We start from the raw sequence: 16864 nt of genomic DNA, 5'->3' as shown, positions 1-16864 counted from the left end.
GCCTGCGCGTGGGTGGGTAAAGGTCACAGGATCCATATGGAATAAACACGCAGGACCTTTAATGCATCCTGCCGTCTGACTTGACAACCTCCAAATGGATGTTTGTTTGTTTTTCAGATTTTTTTTTTTTTTTCCCCCACCACTGTGGGCAAATTTCGAAGGTCTCCATATCAAAGTGTTCATCATCATGCAAATGTTCTGGATGTGACCCAATCTGAACCGCTGCAGTACTCGACAATCTGTAGTGTAAACACAATTATGGCTTCATGGCACAGACACACAGTTATTTTTATTATTTATTTTTTTTTGTTTGTTTTGCTGTGAACTGCATTTTTTTTTCACCCCCAGCGTTAGCCACTAAAATACTGACATCGACACAAGTTTACAGTAAACAAATTAAAATAGCGATATTAAGCGTTTTAAAAGACCTTCACTTCTAAGAGACGCAGGAATAGCTCTACCAAATTTAACAAGCTATGGTAGGCAAACATGCAAGCAGCAGCAGGTATTAGCTAGCTGTGGCAAGTATTTGCTAGCTACGGCGAGTATTCGCCAGCTGTGGCAAGTCTTGGCTAGCTATCAGGGCTGCAAATCTTTGGGTGTCCCACATTTCGATTCAATATCGATTCTTGGGGTCACGATTTGATTCTAAATCTTTTTTTTTTTTCTCTCTCTCTCCATTCAACTCGATTCTCGTTTCAAAATTGTGTATTTTTTTTCACTTCATAATGATTTTCTATTCATTTAATACATAGGATTTCAGCAGGATCTACCCCAGTCTGCTGACATGAAAGCAGAGTAGTAGATTTTTGTAAAAAGGTTTTATATGTAAATGACAATGTTTTATCAACTGATTGTAAAAATGTAAATCCAGGACAGCAATATGTTGTCCGATTTATTCATGCTTGTGTGGGGGCAAAAGGGAGAGGGCCAATCAGAGATATGTATAATAACACAATTTACTTAATTAGCTTTCAACTGTAATAGAAAATTGCTAGTATGAAAATGTATTTATTTATTAATTCAATTAATTGGCTGGCAACAACGCCACCTCAGGTGTTCCACCCGGAGCAAAACAACAAGTTCGGTACAAATAGAGCTTGAGACGGGGTCCAGCATACAAAATCAATACATTTTATTTGACAATAGAATATTTTTTAACACAACAGAAATGTTCCTAAAAATAGTCAGCGTGCTCATGTGTTAAAAATACCCCCCCGCCACGCCCAAAATACCCACAGAAAAAAGCAAATAACTAAATTAGTTAAAAACCAGGGTCAAACCAACAAAATAAATATAGCAAAAGGAAATTAACAACCCACAACTAGGAAGCCCAACTAAGCAATAATCTTAAATATATAAAAACTGATACTTTCAACAAGCAAAAACAATAAAAACTAATGAACATGTAGAGCATGCGACACGGTGGCGCAGTGGTTAGCGCTGCCGCCTCACAACAAGAAGGTCGTGGGTTCGACCTTTCTGTGTGGAGTTTGCACGTTCTCCCTGTGTCTGTGTGGGTTCTCTCCGGGTTCTCCGGCTTCCTCCCACAGTCCAAAAACATGCACGTGAGGTCAATTGAACATTCTAAATTGTCCGTAGGTGCGCATGTGAGTGTGAATGGTTGTTTGTCTCTATGTGGCCCTGCGATGAACTGGCGACTTGTCCAGGGTGTCACCCTGCCTTCGCCCTAAGACAGCTGGGAGAGGCTCCAGCAGACCCCCGTGACCCTGAATAGGAATAAGCGGGTATAGAAGATATTCCAATGAATGATGAATGAACATGTAGAGCAAAGCAAAAGTTAAACTAACAAAATAATCAAACTCAAATGGACATGCAAAGCAAACCAAACGTTGGTTAAAGAAACTAAAATAATCAAATCCAAACAAACATTAAGCAAAGAAAACAAAAGTAATTGTATTTCAAAAAATCAGTCTATCCGTACAGTAAAAGCTAAAATGTGCACGCCGCACCGCCCAACAGTAGAAGCGAGTCGACAGTAGCGTGAGGGGGGCGTGTTGGTACGGGAAGAAATGACCGCACACACATTATGCTTTATTATACACAATCTATCAATCTATCAATCAATAAACTATTCCGGTAACTTGCCGCAACATTCCATTAAAAGATGAGGGGGGGGAGTACTCGGTGCCCAGCGGCACAATTGTGACCGCAGCGGAACAGCTGATCTTGGCCACAGCTGATTACTCCAGCTGCAGTACGCCGGATGAGTTACCGGGGAGGTAGAGAAACACAACAGGAACCGATCCCAATGACGGGGAGGGAAGCTCCTGGTGCGAAAATTCTGCGTAAATCCGTTGATGACCGTAGTGAAAATTATGAAAAGCGCAAGAACGTGCAACAAACGTACCAGAGCAGAGCGACCCAGCGGTGAGGCGATCAGGGCTGTGTCTCAATTCGGAGTCTGCATCCTCCGAAGCCTGCATTTGAAGGCCAGTTATAGCACTGCGCGAAGGCGTCACTAAAGTTCGAGGGATGCTCCAAACCCGTGCTTCACATGTGCCCTCCTTTTAGCCAAATTTGAGGATGCAGCTACCATCCTTTGCAGCCTCCTGTATCCTAGGATGCTTTGCGTGTTGCTGTAAAGCATCCTGGGGTCACTGTTCACGGTGAGGGGAATATGGGGCGTGAGATCGACAGGCGGATCGGTGCGCCGTCTGCGGTGATGCGGTCGCTGGGTCGCTGACCTAAAGAACGAGATTGCGAATACTTCCTCCGTAGGGTGGCTGGGCGCTCCATGAGGGAGGAGCTCAGTCACCCGGGAGGAGCTTGGAGTAGAGCCGCTGCTCTTTCGCATCAAGAGGGGCCAGCTCAGGTGGCTCGGGCATCTGTTTGGGATGCCTCCTGGACGCCTCCCTGGGCAGGTGTTCCGGGCATGTCCCACCGGGAGGAGGCCTCGGGGAAGACCCAGGACACGCTGGAGGGACTATGTCTCTCAGCTGGCCTGGGAACGCCTTGGGGTCTCACCAGATGAGCTGGAAGAGGTGACTAGGGCCATGGAAGTCTGGGTGTCACTGCTGAGGCTTCTGCCCCCGAGACCCAACTCCGGATAATGCAGCAAAAGAAGAAGAAGAAGAAATTTTAGATAAAATATTCACATGAATTGAGTTTTTACCGTAAGGTTTTTATTTATTTGAACATCCAACGCCATACATGTTAAACCAAAACCCCCCAAAAAATAGGATGCCTTCCAATTGAATTGTCACTTTGTGTAGAGGTCATTGGCGAATCTCTGCTTGAGTCCCTGCCTGACAAGACATATGCTAGCTGGGGTGAGTATTAGACAGCTATGGTGGACTTAATGGCTAGACATGCTAGCTGCGGTGAGTATTAGCTATATACTGGCTAACATTACAGCTACAGAGACAGGATTACAAACGTGATTAACGCAGATGAAACTTGTTGAGATAAGAAAGAGGATGCTTCAAATTACTTTGTTCCCTCCATTTCCCTCTATGTGTTTTCACCATGTGTGTTAGTGACTACTGCGATATGTGAGATTTGCTTGTTGCACAGGAAAACAAAATGAAGAAAGTCCTGTTAAGTTTCCTGCCTGTGGGTGAGTCTCGGCGCCGCTGAATTAAATATGAGCCTTGGTCCTCCTCCTTCTCCTTCTTCTTCTTCCTCCTCCTCTTCCTCCTCTCGTCCCCTTTGAAGCCATGGGAGGAAGTTCTGGTCGGAGCGCCGCACTGCCTCCAAGCTTCCCTCTGATCACTTCCTGTCACGCCGACCCAACCTGTCACCTCCCCTGGCTGCGGCGCTTCCACTCAGAAGCCTCTCGCCAGCTCGCAGCTCGGTCTGCAGGCCAATCAGACATTTGCAAATTTCAGCAGTTATCGTCAGAAATTAATCTAAGAAGCTGAGTCATGCGGATGAATTCACCGCTCACAGGGACGTCACCCCCCCAACCCCCCCGCCAACGACCCCTACCACCACCACAACAGCCGAATCTTGCGAACACACAGTGAGTCGAAACTCACACAGTTGTTTGACAAACTTTCTTGATTAGTTAGTTTGAACTCCAGCTCGCTTTCTCTTTCTCACTCTCTTCCAATCAGCCACCGCAGAAAAAAACAAAGATAACGCACCCATGAGGAAAAAGGCCACTTTTGAAAAAAATAATAAATTAAAAAAATCTTTTTTGCAAAGTGTTAGGTAAAAAAAAAGGGGGGACTTTTTTACAAAAGTGAAATCCCAGAGGCTTTTTAGGTGCTGTCGAAGATTTAAGTGGACGGAATGGTGGAATGCAACAAAGGCTGGAAAGCTCTACTAAGGAATGCACGAGCAACAGACACCGCAACCTGTGGAGTCCATCCCTCATCCCGTGTTCACGGGAATCGACTCTCAATGTGCGACAATCGGTCAAATCTGCACTTGTGTTTGAGGGTGACTTCTGCAAAAAAAACAGTTGATGTCCATAAATCTGGGGAATAGTGGGTGGAGCCACTCGCAAAGAGACACGCCTGCAATTACACACCAACTCCTGGAGCATCACTTTGCTGATGTGACCACTTCCCACCCTCCCCTCTCCGCACACCCCGTTCCCACTCCCCACACCCCCCGCCCCCAGTCCCTGGGCTGTTTGCCCCGCCACAATAATGGCTGATGAGCGGCCGACTTGAATATTGATTGGCGAGCAGCCAGGTGGGGCGGGTTGAGGGATTGGAGAGGCGGCGCCGTGAGAGGAAAGATTTGATGTAAAGGTCGCTCGCGAGCGCTCCATCCACTCAGCATCGCCCACCAGCGCGACTCTGCACCACAGATTCCACGTGAGCAGGGAGCCGAAGTGGCAGCGGCGTTTTGAAGATCGGGTTGTGCTGCTATGAGATCTGGGACCCTCCCCTTCTATCTTTGAATTCTACAGGTCGCCGCCACTTCACACAGGAAGGGGAGAACTCCTCTACACATCCTCATCACATCCTCGACATGATGCGGCTCAATCTCCTCCCAGATTTCCCTCCTTTTTTTTTCAGAACCTTTTATCCCAGCTTGCCTTCACTGACTGAATAAAAGAGATAGGCGGAGACAAAAATGTATTCTGTCATCTGGCCAGCAGAGGTTGGCTAAAGAATTTAAAATGACTGGCTGTCCAAAAGAGGGGAGGAGGAGGAGCCCTGCATATTCATTGTTACAAACCAGTTAAAAATTAAAATGAAAACACCAGTTGGAAAAAAAAATCTGCCAACACGCCACTAAAGGTGTCTTCGCTGACAGCAAACACAACCTCCAGGCATCAGAACCACTGGGCTCTGCCCACCTTTACGTACAGTTAGTGGTTGGTTTTGTCTCTGTCAGAGTTGAGAAAACAAGCAGTGCGTGTGTATTATTGTAGTCGTCTAATAATAATAATCAGGGATAAACCGATACCACTTTTTTAGACATAAAAAAATGCAAGTATGAGTACTTGCATTTCAGGTCTCAACATTTCAGTTATTTTATCAACATTCTTCAACATGTTTTTTAGAACATGGGGTGACTGTAACAATTTTCACTGCAGTACAAACACAAATTTAACTAAATGATCATATACATATATACAACTTTTATAGTGGCACGTATTTTATGAGTATGAGTACTCAACCCCAGTATCGGCACCGATACCCAATACTAGTACCAGTATCAGTACACCCCTAATAATAACAATAGCTGTACTGTGTTTTTTTTATTCTATTTTTTTTTCCTAAAACAGTTATTCGTTTTGCAACCATCCTCTCCAAATTCTGCTAAATTTCCTTTATTCTTCCGCTGGTTCGGAGACACCTGGAGGCTGTCAGGACCTCTCGGCTACAGGACGTCGTGCCCTCTCTCACCGGCCGACCCTCCTTGACAGAATCTATTTCCCGCTAACCGCTAGCAGTTTTAAAGGGTCACTGCAACCTGTACTGCTGGAGGAAGAAGCAGAAGAAACAAAGAAGACGTGTCCTCACTTTCTTCTGCTCGGCAACTAAAGTGGAAATAATGGGATTTATGTCTCAAGGTGTGTGTGTGTATATATATATATATATACACATATATATTTCACCCTTTGCTGCTGCCGCTGCAGTGAGTTCATCGGAGTCAGCAGGGATACAGCCGTTCCTCAGACCAATGAGGAAAATACAGAATGTCACTTTAAAAGTCACTTAGGAGTGACTGCTAACATTGGCCGCTAGCTGGAATAATGCAGTATTCTTGATTTATGTATGGCTTTTTGCAATGACAAGTTTTGCAGAAGCAGCAAGTATCTGCTAAAAAAAAAAAAATCCCAAACAGAAAAAATTTGGAATGTTTATAAATTCCAACTGGGAAAATTCTAGCTGCTGTCTTGAAATGTTGTCACTCCACCCTTTCTGTTAACAAGTGAAATTTGTTATTTTAAAAATGTACATATCACCTCTCGTAATAAGTCTTCTCTTCTCGTAATAAAATGATGGTACTACATAAACATAGCCAGTGTGTTGTCAGTGTGAACAGGGGCTAGAAATGTTCAGTCTCCACAGATGTGACATCCCGCTGACCCCGGCCGGATACTGAACAACAGGAAGTGACTGAGGCTTTGCCCGCACAAATATTCACAATATCGCTGCAGCTTGTTAGCCCAGCAGGATCCGGCCAAGGTTGAGATTCTATTTTTGATTTCAGCTACTTTAGTGACAAGAAAAAAATCAACCCTCCAGCCAACCCTCATTGAATATATTAGCAAATCTATCCTAAAAACAAAGAGAAGTAGGCTAACTCGATAGCTAATTAATATATGATGCCTGTGGCTGCACTGTGGACAGTGAAAACAAGATTTTATGGGTTTTTACTGTGCTGTAAGTAAAAACTGAACCTTGGAAACTGTTTCCACTGAATGCCTAAATCTTCTTATCAGTTTTTTTTCTACATGCATACATGTGTGTGTGTGTGTGTGTGTGTGTGTGTGTGTGTGTGTGTGTGTGTGAGTGAGAGAGAGAGAGAGAGAGAGAGAGAGAGAGAGAGAGGATGATTTTATCCAATTTTATCTTTTATCCTCCTGGGAACACACCGATTCCAGGTGTTGACAGCTTGACGGGCCTCGTAGTTACTGTTGCTAAGGCAGGGATTGGGTTGTGGGTGGGGCTGAGCAGATAGGTCAAAAGGTCGAACAGAAAAATACCTCCTCCTCCTGCCAGTGTGGTACAGGAGGAGGAGATGAAGGTTGGGGAGAAAGAGCTTTAGAGTGAGAAGGTAGAAGGGGAGGAGGCGGAAGGTGGTGGTCGGAGGTGGAGGAAGAGAGGAGGAGGAGCAGAAAGAGGAGGGGGTCATCAGAGATTAGGATGGGAGGAGGAAGTGGACAAAGAGCTGGAGGATAAGGGGGAGGAGGTGCAGCAGGAGGAGATGGGGTAGGAGGTGGAGGTGGTGGTCAGAGGAGGGGAAGCACGAGGAGGCCGTGGGGGTAGAAGCTGGAGGAGGTTGAGAAGCAGCATGGGGGAGAAGTAGATGGAGGAGCAGCAGGAGGAGATGGAGGAGGAGGTGGAGGAACAGCAGGAGAAGGTGGAGGAGCAGCAGGGGAGGAGTAGGTGGCGATCAGAGGGCTGATGTGATGAAGCTGCAGGCAGCCGAGGCTCAGCACCGCCGCCATCTCTGCTTCTCGCCGCCGAGCCAGGGATAAAAGTGACACAGTGCAATCACTGTCTGTTATCTGCCAATGAGGAGGAGGAGAGGGAGGACGGCAGCCGGGGGCGAGATTGAGCGAGAGAGAGAGCGAGCGGGCAGGCGAGCGGCGGACTGGCTGTGGCGTGTGGTCCCTGTCAGCCTTATTGAATTATGACCCGACAGGAAGTGGCGCCTCATGAGCCGGGCCGGGGCGAGGTGAGGCCGGCGAGGGCACTGAGATATCGGGGGGCGTGGATTCAGCCAGGCAGAAAAGCAGCTGAAATCAAACCTATCTGAATGTAAAGTCTCTGAGCTGTAATGGGATTTGCGGAGAGATTGGACGGGATGTGATGGAGAGATGAGCGGCTGCGAAAGCAGCGGCTGTCAGTCCGACCAACAGACATTAGGCGACAGGATGTATCCTGGCGAGAGCTGCGTTTGGCCTCATACCGCCGCCTCGACACGTGAAATGACACGGTAGCGGGGTCACAGGGTCGCCATGCAGGCGAGCCGACAGTAAGTCACAGCAGCGGGGGAAGTTGAGAAAAGCTGAGGTAGTGTGGCGGAGAGACAGATCCGTTACTGATGGATTGGGTGTTCAAAAGCTTTCTTTTCAAATTATTTTTTATTGTTTTTTTGCAGGTATATACAATTGTACAGAATGGTCTTAAGAGGTTGTCACACTATTGTACAAACAAACCCATCCCATCCCTCCCCTCCGCTCAAAATAAATAAAGAAAAGAAAAGAAAAAAGAAAGAAAGATGAATGAATACACATGAGTACACATTTAAGTTATACAATGAAGTGGTATATACACATAGACACTAGGATATCACAGTCGGGCAACTGCTATAGGGTATAGTAGTTCCGTTTGGAATGTGACATATTATATAAACGAATAATATGCAAATCAATATATTGCAAGTTTTTATTTCTTTGGATTTTGCTGATCAGATCTTGCAGCTTAAAAAAAAACTCAAGTTCAAAAATCAGAAAATTAGAACGTTACATAAAGTCAAATCTTTATGAAAATCTTAATCAGCAAAGTTACAACAAGGAACTGCTTGAGATACGTCAATTTGCTTGTAATGGCTCAATTAAATTTGTTGGTTTCATCCTTTATGTTAAATTGCCAAAATAAAAACAACTTTTGCTTGACATGCACATTTTTCGGGAAGTACCTGTAAGTGTGATGAACGTTTGAGAAGTATGAGAATTCTTTGTATTTGGGATGTAAAAAGCGCCACACATCTGAGAGACCGTATTTGGATAGGAAGGACTATATTTGGCTGACTTACTGACTTGCAGCCAGTCTAGGAGATGAGCGGTCCAGCTCTGGATCTAACCAGCAGTTGAGGTCACCACCCAGTATCAGAGCATGTGAGTTTAGGTCAGGAAGAAGGTAAAAGAAGTGCTCCAGGAAGGCAGACATTAGTCAAAACTACATTTCTATTAAATAGTTTTCCAGACACAATGATGTAGCCATTTCGGTCTCTGGCAAACACTAGAAGGTTCAAACTGAATATTTTTCTCAATTAGAATGCCGGCTCCTCTCGCCCTGGCCTGGAAAGACGCATGAAACACTAGACCAACGCAGCCTCTTCTGAGCAGAGAACAGTTTATGTCATGCAGGTTTCTTGTAAGTAGGCAATTCCCACTTTAAGATGTTGAAGGTGCGTCAGAACCCTATTTCTCTGAACATGGTTATTTAGACCTTTGACATTCCACTGTCCACTGTTCCAATGTAAACCTTATTAGATAAACAGAGGCTGTAATAGATAAGTTGCAGCAGGCACCGACTGGGGGTAATGACATTTGTGTGCAGTTATTTCCAGTGTGCGCACCTCATAGTGCTTTATGTGACATTGCAAACAAAGTGGAATCACAGTCAATCCATAACAAAACCAAAAACAGAGAGAAAAACCCACCCCAGCCCATTACCCATCTGACTGCCACAGGTGACGGCATTTAGGCACGAAAACAAGTGCACGAGCAGCGAGTCTTCCGATTACCTCTCAGGATATCCCTTTCCCTTACAAAACCCCAGTAACTCAGCTTATTGGACATAATAATAACTTTGACTGGATGATTGAAACAGTATAACTCTCCTTAACATTAACAGTGACCGGCTGGTCGTGGCACACATTTTAAACACCGCTGCATCAGCATAAACTGACTTAGACATAGTCAACTATGGTTAACTGATAAGTAAAAACATATGTCGGGAGTCCAGCACAGTAGTATTAAGTAGGGCTGGACGATAATTCGATAACAATATATGTATTAAGTTCGATGGAAAAGGTTTCCCTTCCTTTTTCATCATAGCCAATCATGTAGCTTAATATTACGGTCATTTCTTCCTCCCAACAATCACAAACACAGACCCAGGTATGCTCAGTCACCAAGCCCCGCCCCTCTCAAACAACAATAGAGAGCACCTGTAGAAAGATGTCGCAGCAAGGAGAGGCGGAGGAAATCGTCCCGAAAAAAGGTTTCAGTAGCTCACTCGCACGGCAATATGTTGGCTTTTTCAAGTCCGACAAAAAGCAAACTGTGGTCTGGTAATACAACCAACTTGTTTTACCACCTAAACCAGTCGCACCCGCAGGAATACGAGCTGTGTCGCCCGTATAATAATCAGGCTCCACGTCGGAGGAGGAATCCGCTGCCAGCGCCAGCACAGAGCAAGTAAAGCAGACCAAACTGGACTTCTTGCAGTAAATACGACAAAGCGTCCAAGCGGCATAAGGACATCGCCCATGCAGTAACATGCTTCATAGCGAGGGCTATGCTGCCAATAACGACCGTTGAAAGCTTGGCTTCAAACAGCTTCTCGCCACTTTTGACCCATGATATGAAGTTCCCGGCCGCAAGTATTTTTCAAACACAGCTCTTCCTCGTCTGTACAACGAGTGCAGGGAATCAGTGCAAAACGAGCTGTTATCCATTTCTTTCTACGCCACAACGTCGGACCTCTGGACGAGTCGCACGTTCGAGATGTAACTGTAGTCGAGATGTCACTATAGTCTATTCTTTATGTTTGTCACTACTACTACAGTACTTTAACGACATCACTCAGGTCACTTAAGTTGTGAGCTGGTCCTATCCTATAGCGTCGCTGGGCTTGATATCACATGTTATGTGCAGTCAGCAAACTCTGAGGTTCAGGAGCTGGACAGCTCGGACAAACATGATTGAAAGCTAAAAAAAAAAATATATATATATATACATATATATATATATATATATATATATATATATATATATATATACATATGAAAAAGGAAAACCCCCACTGGTGGAGGCGCTCAATGTTCTTTCAAGAAAATCTTTGAAGAGTTGTCATTTTTTTTTTAAAATCAGCTCACTAAGGAAAAATGTTTGGATTTTGTGCCTAAAATCATGGCTCAACCACAGGTGGGAGTAAGTCACAGATGTGCAAGTCACAAGCAAGTCCTTGCAAGTCTTGACCTTAAAGTCTCGAGCAAATCCCAAGTGACTGTGGTAAGAATCAAGCAAGTCAATTCAAGTGTTACATGTTCCCCCCTCCTTCTTGCTAATCAGTCTGACCCTGTGCTCATTCTGTTTCCTTTCCAACAGGTGTAGCGCTTTAGCGATCAGGACCTATAAAGGGGGGAAGGTGATTGCAGCTCTCTCACTTCCTGATTCAGCAGCAGCAGCAGCAGCAGCCGCCGCAGCCGCCGCCGCCACCGCCGTCAGCTTGATGTGCCCTTACTCCCTTGTGTTTGTACTTTTTCTAATTTCTTCTTTTCTGGTGGGTTCAGAAGTTCAGTTTTCGTGGCTTAATTTCTCTTTGGTTTAGGGTTTAGTTGGTTGTGTTTGGGTAGAGGGGAGAACTCTGCTCCGACGACCCATGTGGGTTGGGCAATAGTGGCTCTCTTTCTTTTGTTACTTTTGGCTGGCCCACCAGTATTTAGTCATGTTTTTTTGGGGGGTAGATTTGGGATTTTTCTTAAATTGGTCACATTATTTATCTTGCCTCTAAAAAATATAAAAGTATTTTTATTTGCAACTTTTGACCTATTTATTGTGTTTGACCTCATTGGGTGCGAGCTGTTTATGGGGACGTAACATCAAGTTATACAAAAATCTGATCATCTACCACAGTTTCCACATTAAACGTAAATAACTTTATATGACGTTATGTTGATGTTATGCATATTGTTATGCCCCAGCCTAGGGGGAACAAGGACACAACATAAGAGCCATCCCCCTTCTCCCAGCTCTCAAGGTAGACCACGTGTTTCTGTCCACAAGATGGATTTTATTAACAATCACCATCTTAGCATTGGTGTCAGGGAGGGCATGGTGAAAACGACAAACAAAATTGCTCTTTTGAAGATCTTACTTAGTGGAAGAAAAATAATAATTAAATAAATGACAATCAAACTAACTTCCTTAATTAAAACACAGGAGAAAAGGTTACAACAAAAATGGCTTCCCTCCCCTACAGGCAAGTGGACTCTGGAAAAGAAACTCAAGTATTTTACAACTGTTTGAACAAAGTTAACTTGGCGACCTAACAAAGAAAACTAGGTTGGCTGCTGCTGCACATGGCCTCCGGTTGAGAGCGTGGAGAAGAACAAAGGTCCGCCTCCTTAAATAGTGGCGCCAGCCAACCTGGAACAAGCAAGGAAGAGCACACAGGGTCGACTGCGCCACTCTGTGCCCGAGAGGACACATTGCAGACAGGAAAAAAACAAACAATGTGAACCAAAATTTTTAACACATATGGGGTAAGCTACATAACAATATCATTAACTTAACATGGCTTAATATTAACATTTATATCAGCAAAAGTTACAATTTGACTAGCCAATAAGTTGCTGCTCATGTGTTGATCTGTTGACCACTGTTGGTCTGCATACAGCGTTCATTGCACTGTAAAATTGCCGGATCATGTTTCAAAATAAAACATATTTTCTAACGTAATCTAAAAAACGTTAAAAAAAAAATCGCAAATATTTAATTAAAAAAACAGTCAAGTCCTTTTAAGTCATCTGCCTCAAGTCATGAAGACGAAGGCAAAGTCAAGTTGAGTCTTTTTATCAGTGTTAATCAAGCAAGTCCTCAAATTTGCGTGACTCGACTCTCTCATCTCTGGACTCAACTGACCAACAATGTTTAAATTTCCTTTCCACAATTGTGCATCATTATACATGATAAAATACAGCCATCACTGAAATACTGTTGCATCAACTAGAGGCAGGGTTACACAGACGATAGAAGATTCAGCTGTGAGTTGTGTGACATTACCACTGATTCCAGGTTGTGGTTTCCACACGTGACCCTTGACCTCTGACCTGAACTAACTGAGACTAAACAATCTGGTTCAGCCAAAGGACGGGGTTATCTGTATCTCAGCGATTTGGCCGCGTCGGGAGAAGAAAAATACGTAAATAAATAAAATCACATCTCTGATTCATGCAGACGCAGTAAATCTGTCCCATCTTGTTTGTGGCCGTGCGTCGCTTGTTCACAACATCCATGATGTACACCACGTGATGCGTGTCTTTGTGCTGCGGCTGCACCTTGGTGTGTTTTTTTACAGCCAGTAATGTTCCTCTCACTATCATCCCCCGCTGTCACTTCTGTCATTTATTTTTGTTTTTTTTCCACATCTTTACATTTTTTCCCCTGTTTTTTTTCTCGAAACATCCAGCTTCCCTCCAATCCCCTGTTGTTGTTCTTGTTCTTGTTATTGTTGTTAAATATCTATTTTCCCTGTCTTTGCTGAGCTGACGGCTGTCAGCACAGCGATAAAGGAGAGCCGGTATTTTGTTGTGCGCTCGTTCTTGAATGTTGTGTCGTGCTTTTATTCATCCGCTGCTAGCCGGGAAGTGAGACGTTCTCCCCACGTCCAACAACAGTAAGTGAGTGATGACACGGCGGAGGGCGAAGACACACCTCACTTTATATGATAATGTCTTTTTTTTAATCTCCTTCTGCTCGATGACATTTTAAAACCTCGAGTGCGAACTCACCCAGCAACGCTGGGAAGCTAATGAGACGCTGCAGGTTTTTTTTTTTTTTTTTTTTTATGCCACAGAGGTCTGAATATCTCTCAGGAGGATCTGCAGGAGTTGAGAATCACGTAGTTGAGTTTTCAGTAGGGCTGGGCCACGATTAAAATTTTTAATCACAATTGATCGCATGATTTCCCTGATTATAATCACGATTAATCACAATGTATACGCAAAATCCAATAATGAATTTAAAAGAAGTGTACAGTGCACTTCAGCCATCAAAGTCTTTTCTTTTCTGGTTCCGCAGAAGCCAGCAACACACTTTTACAAAATAAATAAATTAAATAAGAGGACATATTGCGGCTAACTGGCGATCCATAAATAAATAAGCCGTGGTGGGCTAAACGAAGGAGTAATTGTTGACGCGCATGCAAAAATAAATCCAGTCTTGCTTCGAGGTCCTTTTTTATTTACTTCATTCTTTATCACAATGACCTCCGACGCTCACCCCACCCTTGGATTATTTTTTTTAAACTGCATATATTTCAAACCGCACTCACAAAAAAACGCGTTTACACGAAGCCGTGTTAAAATAAATGAATAAATAAATGAATAAAATAAAAATAAATCCCGATATGCGGCTGGAAACGACTGAAAACGATGTAGTACCGATGCCCGGCCTGGTGTGGCACCCCAAGTTTATTCCTTGAAGGCGGAAGAAGAAGAAGAAGGCCTGAAGCACGCCGTGTTTGTAGAAGCAGTAGCTCGCTAAAAACAAGCGCCACAGAGAACAGAAAGAAAGATCGCTCTTGAAAAGACGGTGTGGATAAACGACAGAGTTCAACGTCTGCTTTCAGTAACTTTAGAACACAAAGCCTGAAAAGGTCCATGCTAAAATTGACTCGGAGTTGTGCCAGTAAAAGTTCCCTAACATTTTTGCATTTGCTGCCTCAACATCCCGGTCCGCCAACCCAAAAACAAAATAAAGAAAAAGTAAAACAGGATGTTTTTGCAAATCGCTTCCGTGCTGTTTATTTTCACATTGCACACAATCCACGATCGATTCTCGAGCACGGCGGGTGCGCTATCAGCCCCGTGCTTGTCATCGTGCGACACGTGAGCTGTCGGCTGCCAGCAGCAAGTGCGTTGCGCACGTAATTACGTCATCAACATGAGTTTAGCGTTATTACCGCGAGATGACATATTCTTACCGCGGTGAATTTTATGACGATATAACGCAAACGGCGCTATATCGTCCATCCCTACTCACGGCTCCTACAGCACGTGAGCAAAGCACGTGCGTGATAAAAATAATTGTCTGTGTTTATAAATAAAAGAGTTAACAAGATAATAACACGTTAACTTGCCCAGACCTAGTTTTCAGGTTTGACGGATGTGGCATTAAAAAAAAAAATATGTTAACAGCAAAAATTAGGGCAAAGAACATTTGTTCGTACAGTGAAAAAATGGAAATTAATTTTGTGTTAAATGTACGTATTGCAGTGTGTCTAGTGTTGGTTGCTCTTAGCTTTAGCACATAGCTTCACTCTGCATGGGGACGCTCTTGCAGCTCAGTAAAAGTGACACACTTCTAGTGACACGTTTTTCACTTTTTGGGTTGGTGAATCAGCTCCAGTTTCATTTATTTATTTATTTATTTATTTGTTAATGAATTTACTTGTTTTGTTTTAGCCTGAGTCTGATGAAATGAAAATGAAATATAGCTAAAGAAAAAAAAATCCCATGGAAGTTACATGTATTGCGCAACCTTCGGCTTTCTCTGTGTTCATTGAAAAACCCTGCAAGGAAAACTGTCAAGGTCAGAAAACCACTTTTATGTCTAGTTTTCTCAAGCTAAAATTTTTAAATAAAAATAAAAATATTAATGATTTCATTGGAATTTTGTCAAAAAGTTGATTTGAATTGGTTTGGGGCTTTTTTATTATTATTATTCTTAAATCAGCAAAGGCTAAAACAGTCACTTTCTCCACAAAACTTGTTTGGTTCTTTTGGACTGAAAAACGATGAAAGCCGTGATGTAGCATTGTGAATAAAAATAAAAGTGTGTTCTGAAGTTCTTCTGGAGAGCGGAGAGATCCAATCAGGGTTTTATCTCCATCACAGTCAATTCATCAATTACCCCAGTTTCCCTTTAAGGGCCTTATGAAGAATCTCGGCAAGAGAGGAGGAAAAAAAAAATATCCCATCCATCCTGGAGGCTGACTCAGAGAGTTGAGCTTTTCTCCGTATTTATTATCCTTAGCATTGTCTTGATTAACTATGACAACAACAAGTGCGTGTGCGGCTGTCTGCCCCTTCCCCAACCGTCGCCCACCCACCCGACTGATGCCAGCCAACCTTTAACAGGAAAACTAATACTGAGGGCTGAGGGATCAAGATTAGGAACGATTTTTTCTTTTTTTTTTTTTTACCTTGAAGCGTCTCGGAATGGAAAAAAAGAGAGGAAAAAGAAGAAAAAAAGAGAAAAAAAATGTTTCAAAAATGTGCAAAAATGTTTAATGTTTCTACTCATTCAATGAATGCGGTGGCAGGCACAAGAGGGGGCAGGTGGCAGACAGAGAAAAAAAATCATCTCGGTCTCGGAGCACTTCCTGCAGCACAGCGGACGGTAAAACATGTCATCGCTGCTCTTTAAAATATCAAAACATTTATTCAGCGTGGACGGATGGACGGCCGACGGCAATGAAAAGCCTTTTTTGTGTTGTTTTTTTTTTTTTTTTTTTAAACACCAACCTTGATTTGATCAGATTCTCCTTATGATGTGACTGGCTGGTGAACATGCCCCCGGATGGAGTCATCGGCTAACCGGCCACGAGTCGGCTTGGAAACCTGCGGAGAGCAGGGAGTCCTTTTTTTTAGCCGACAACGATCAGAAACAAGTGGCAACGTCCACCAACTCCAGAGCTGCTCGCTCTTCTTCCTCTTCTTCTTCCTTTTCCTCTTCCTCTCCTGTTCCATATTTTTTCCCTCTTCCTCGTCTCTCCCATCCTCTTTCTCCTCCACCTCTTCCTCTTCCTCTTCCTCCTCTGCCTGCTTCCTTCCTGTTGTCTAACGATGCTATTTGAAGGGACAGCCTCGTTTACTGGGCCGAGATAATCTGCCGCTCTAATCCTCCGGCCCGTTTTTCTCCTGCAGTGTTTCCGTCTCCAGACCCGTTTCAGCCACTTTGCTCCCATCAAGTTTCAGAAAAAAAATCACTATACTTACATCCGCTCTCCCAAATGAGTTTTTACATACG

The 16864-nt window shown here is 43.8% G+C and overlaps 1 long non-coding RNA gene across 1 annotated transcript in view; it reads left to right on the top strand.

Annotated features, from left to right (window-relative positions):
- Positions 1-14555, top strand: part of LOC142890623 (uncharacterized) — a 99187-nt gene extending 84632 nt beyond the window's left edge. Inside the window, exon 3 of the long non-coding RNA XR_012927093.1 lies at positions 14490-14555. This is a non-coding gene — a long non-coding RNA (uncharacterized LOC142890623). The remainder of the gene's footprint in view (positions 1-14489) is intronic.
- The last annotated feature ends 2309 nt before the right edge of the window (positions 14556-16864 follow it).

The sequence above is a fragment of the Nelusetta ayraudi genome, unplaced genomic scaffold (genome assembly GCF_046127955.1).
Source record: "Nelusetta ayraudi isolate G7.1 ecotype Tasmania unplaced genomic scaffold, CSIRO-AGI_Nayr_v1 ptg000003l, whole genome shotgun sequence".
NCBI lineage: Eukaryota > Metazoa > Chordata > Actinopteri > Tetraodontiformes > Monacanthidae > Nelusetta > Nelusetta ayraudi.
This window is presented reverse-complemented; position numbering and strand designations above follow the sequence as displayed.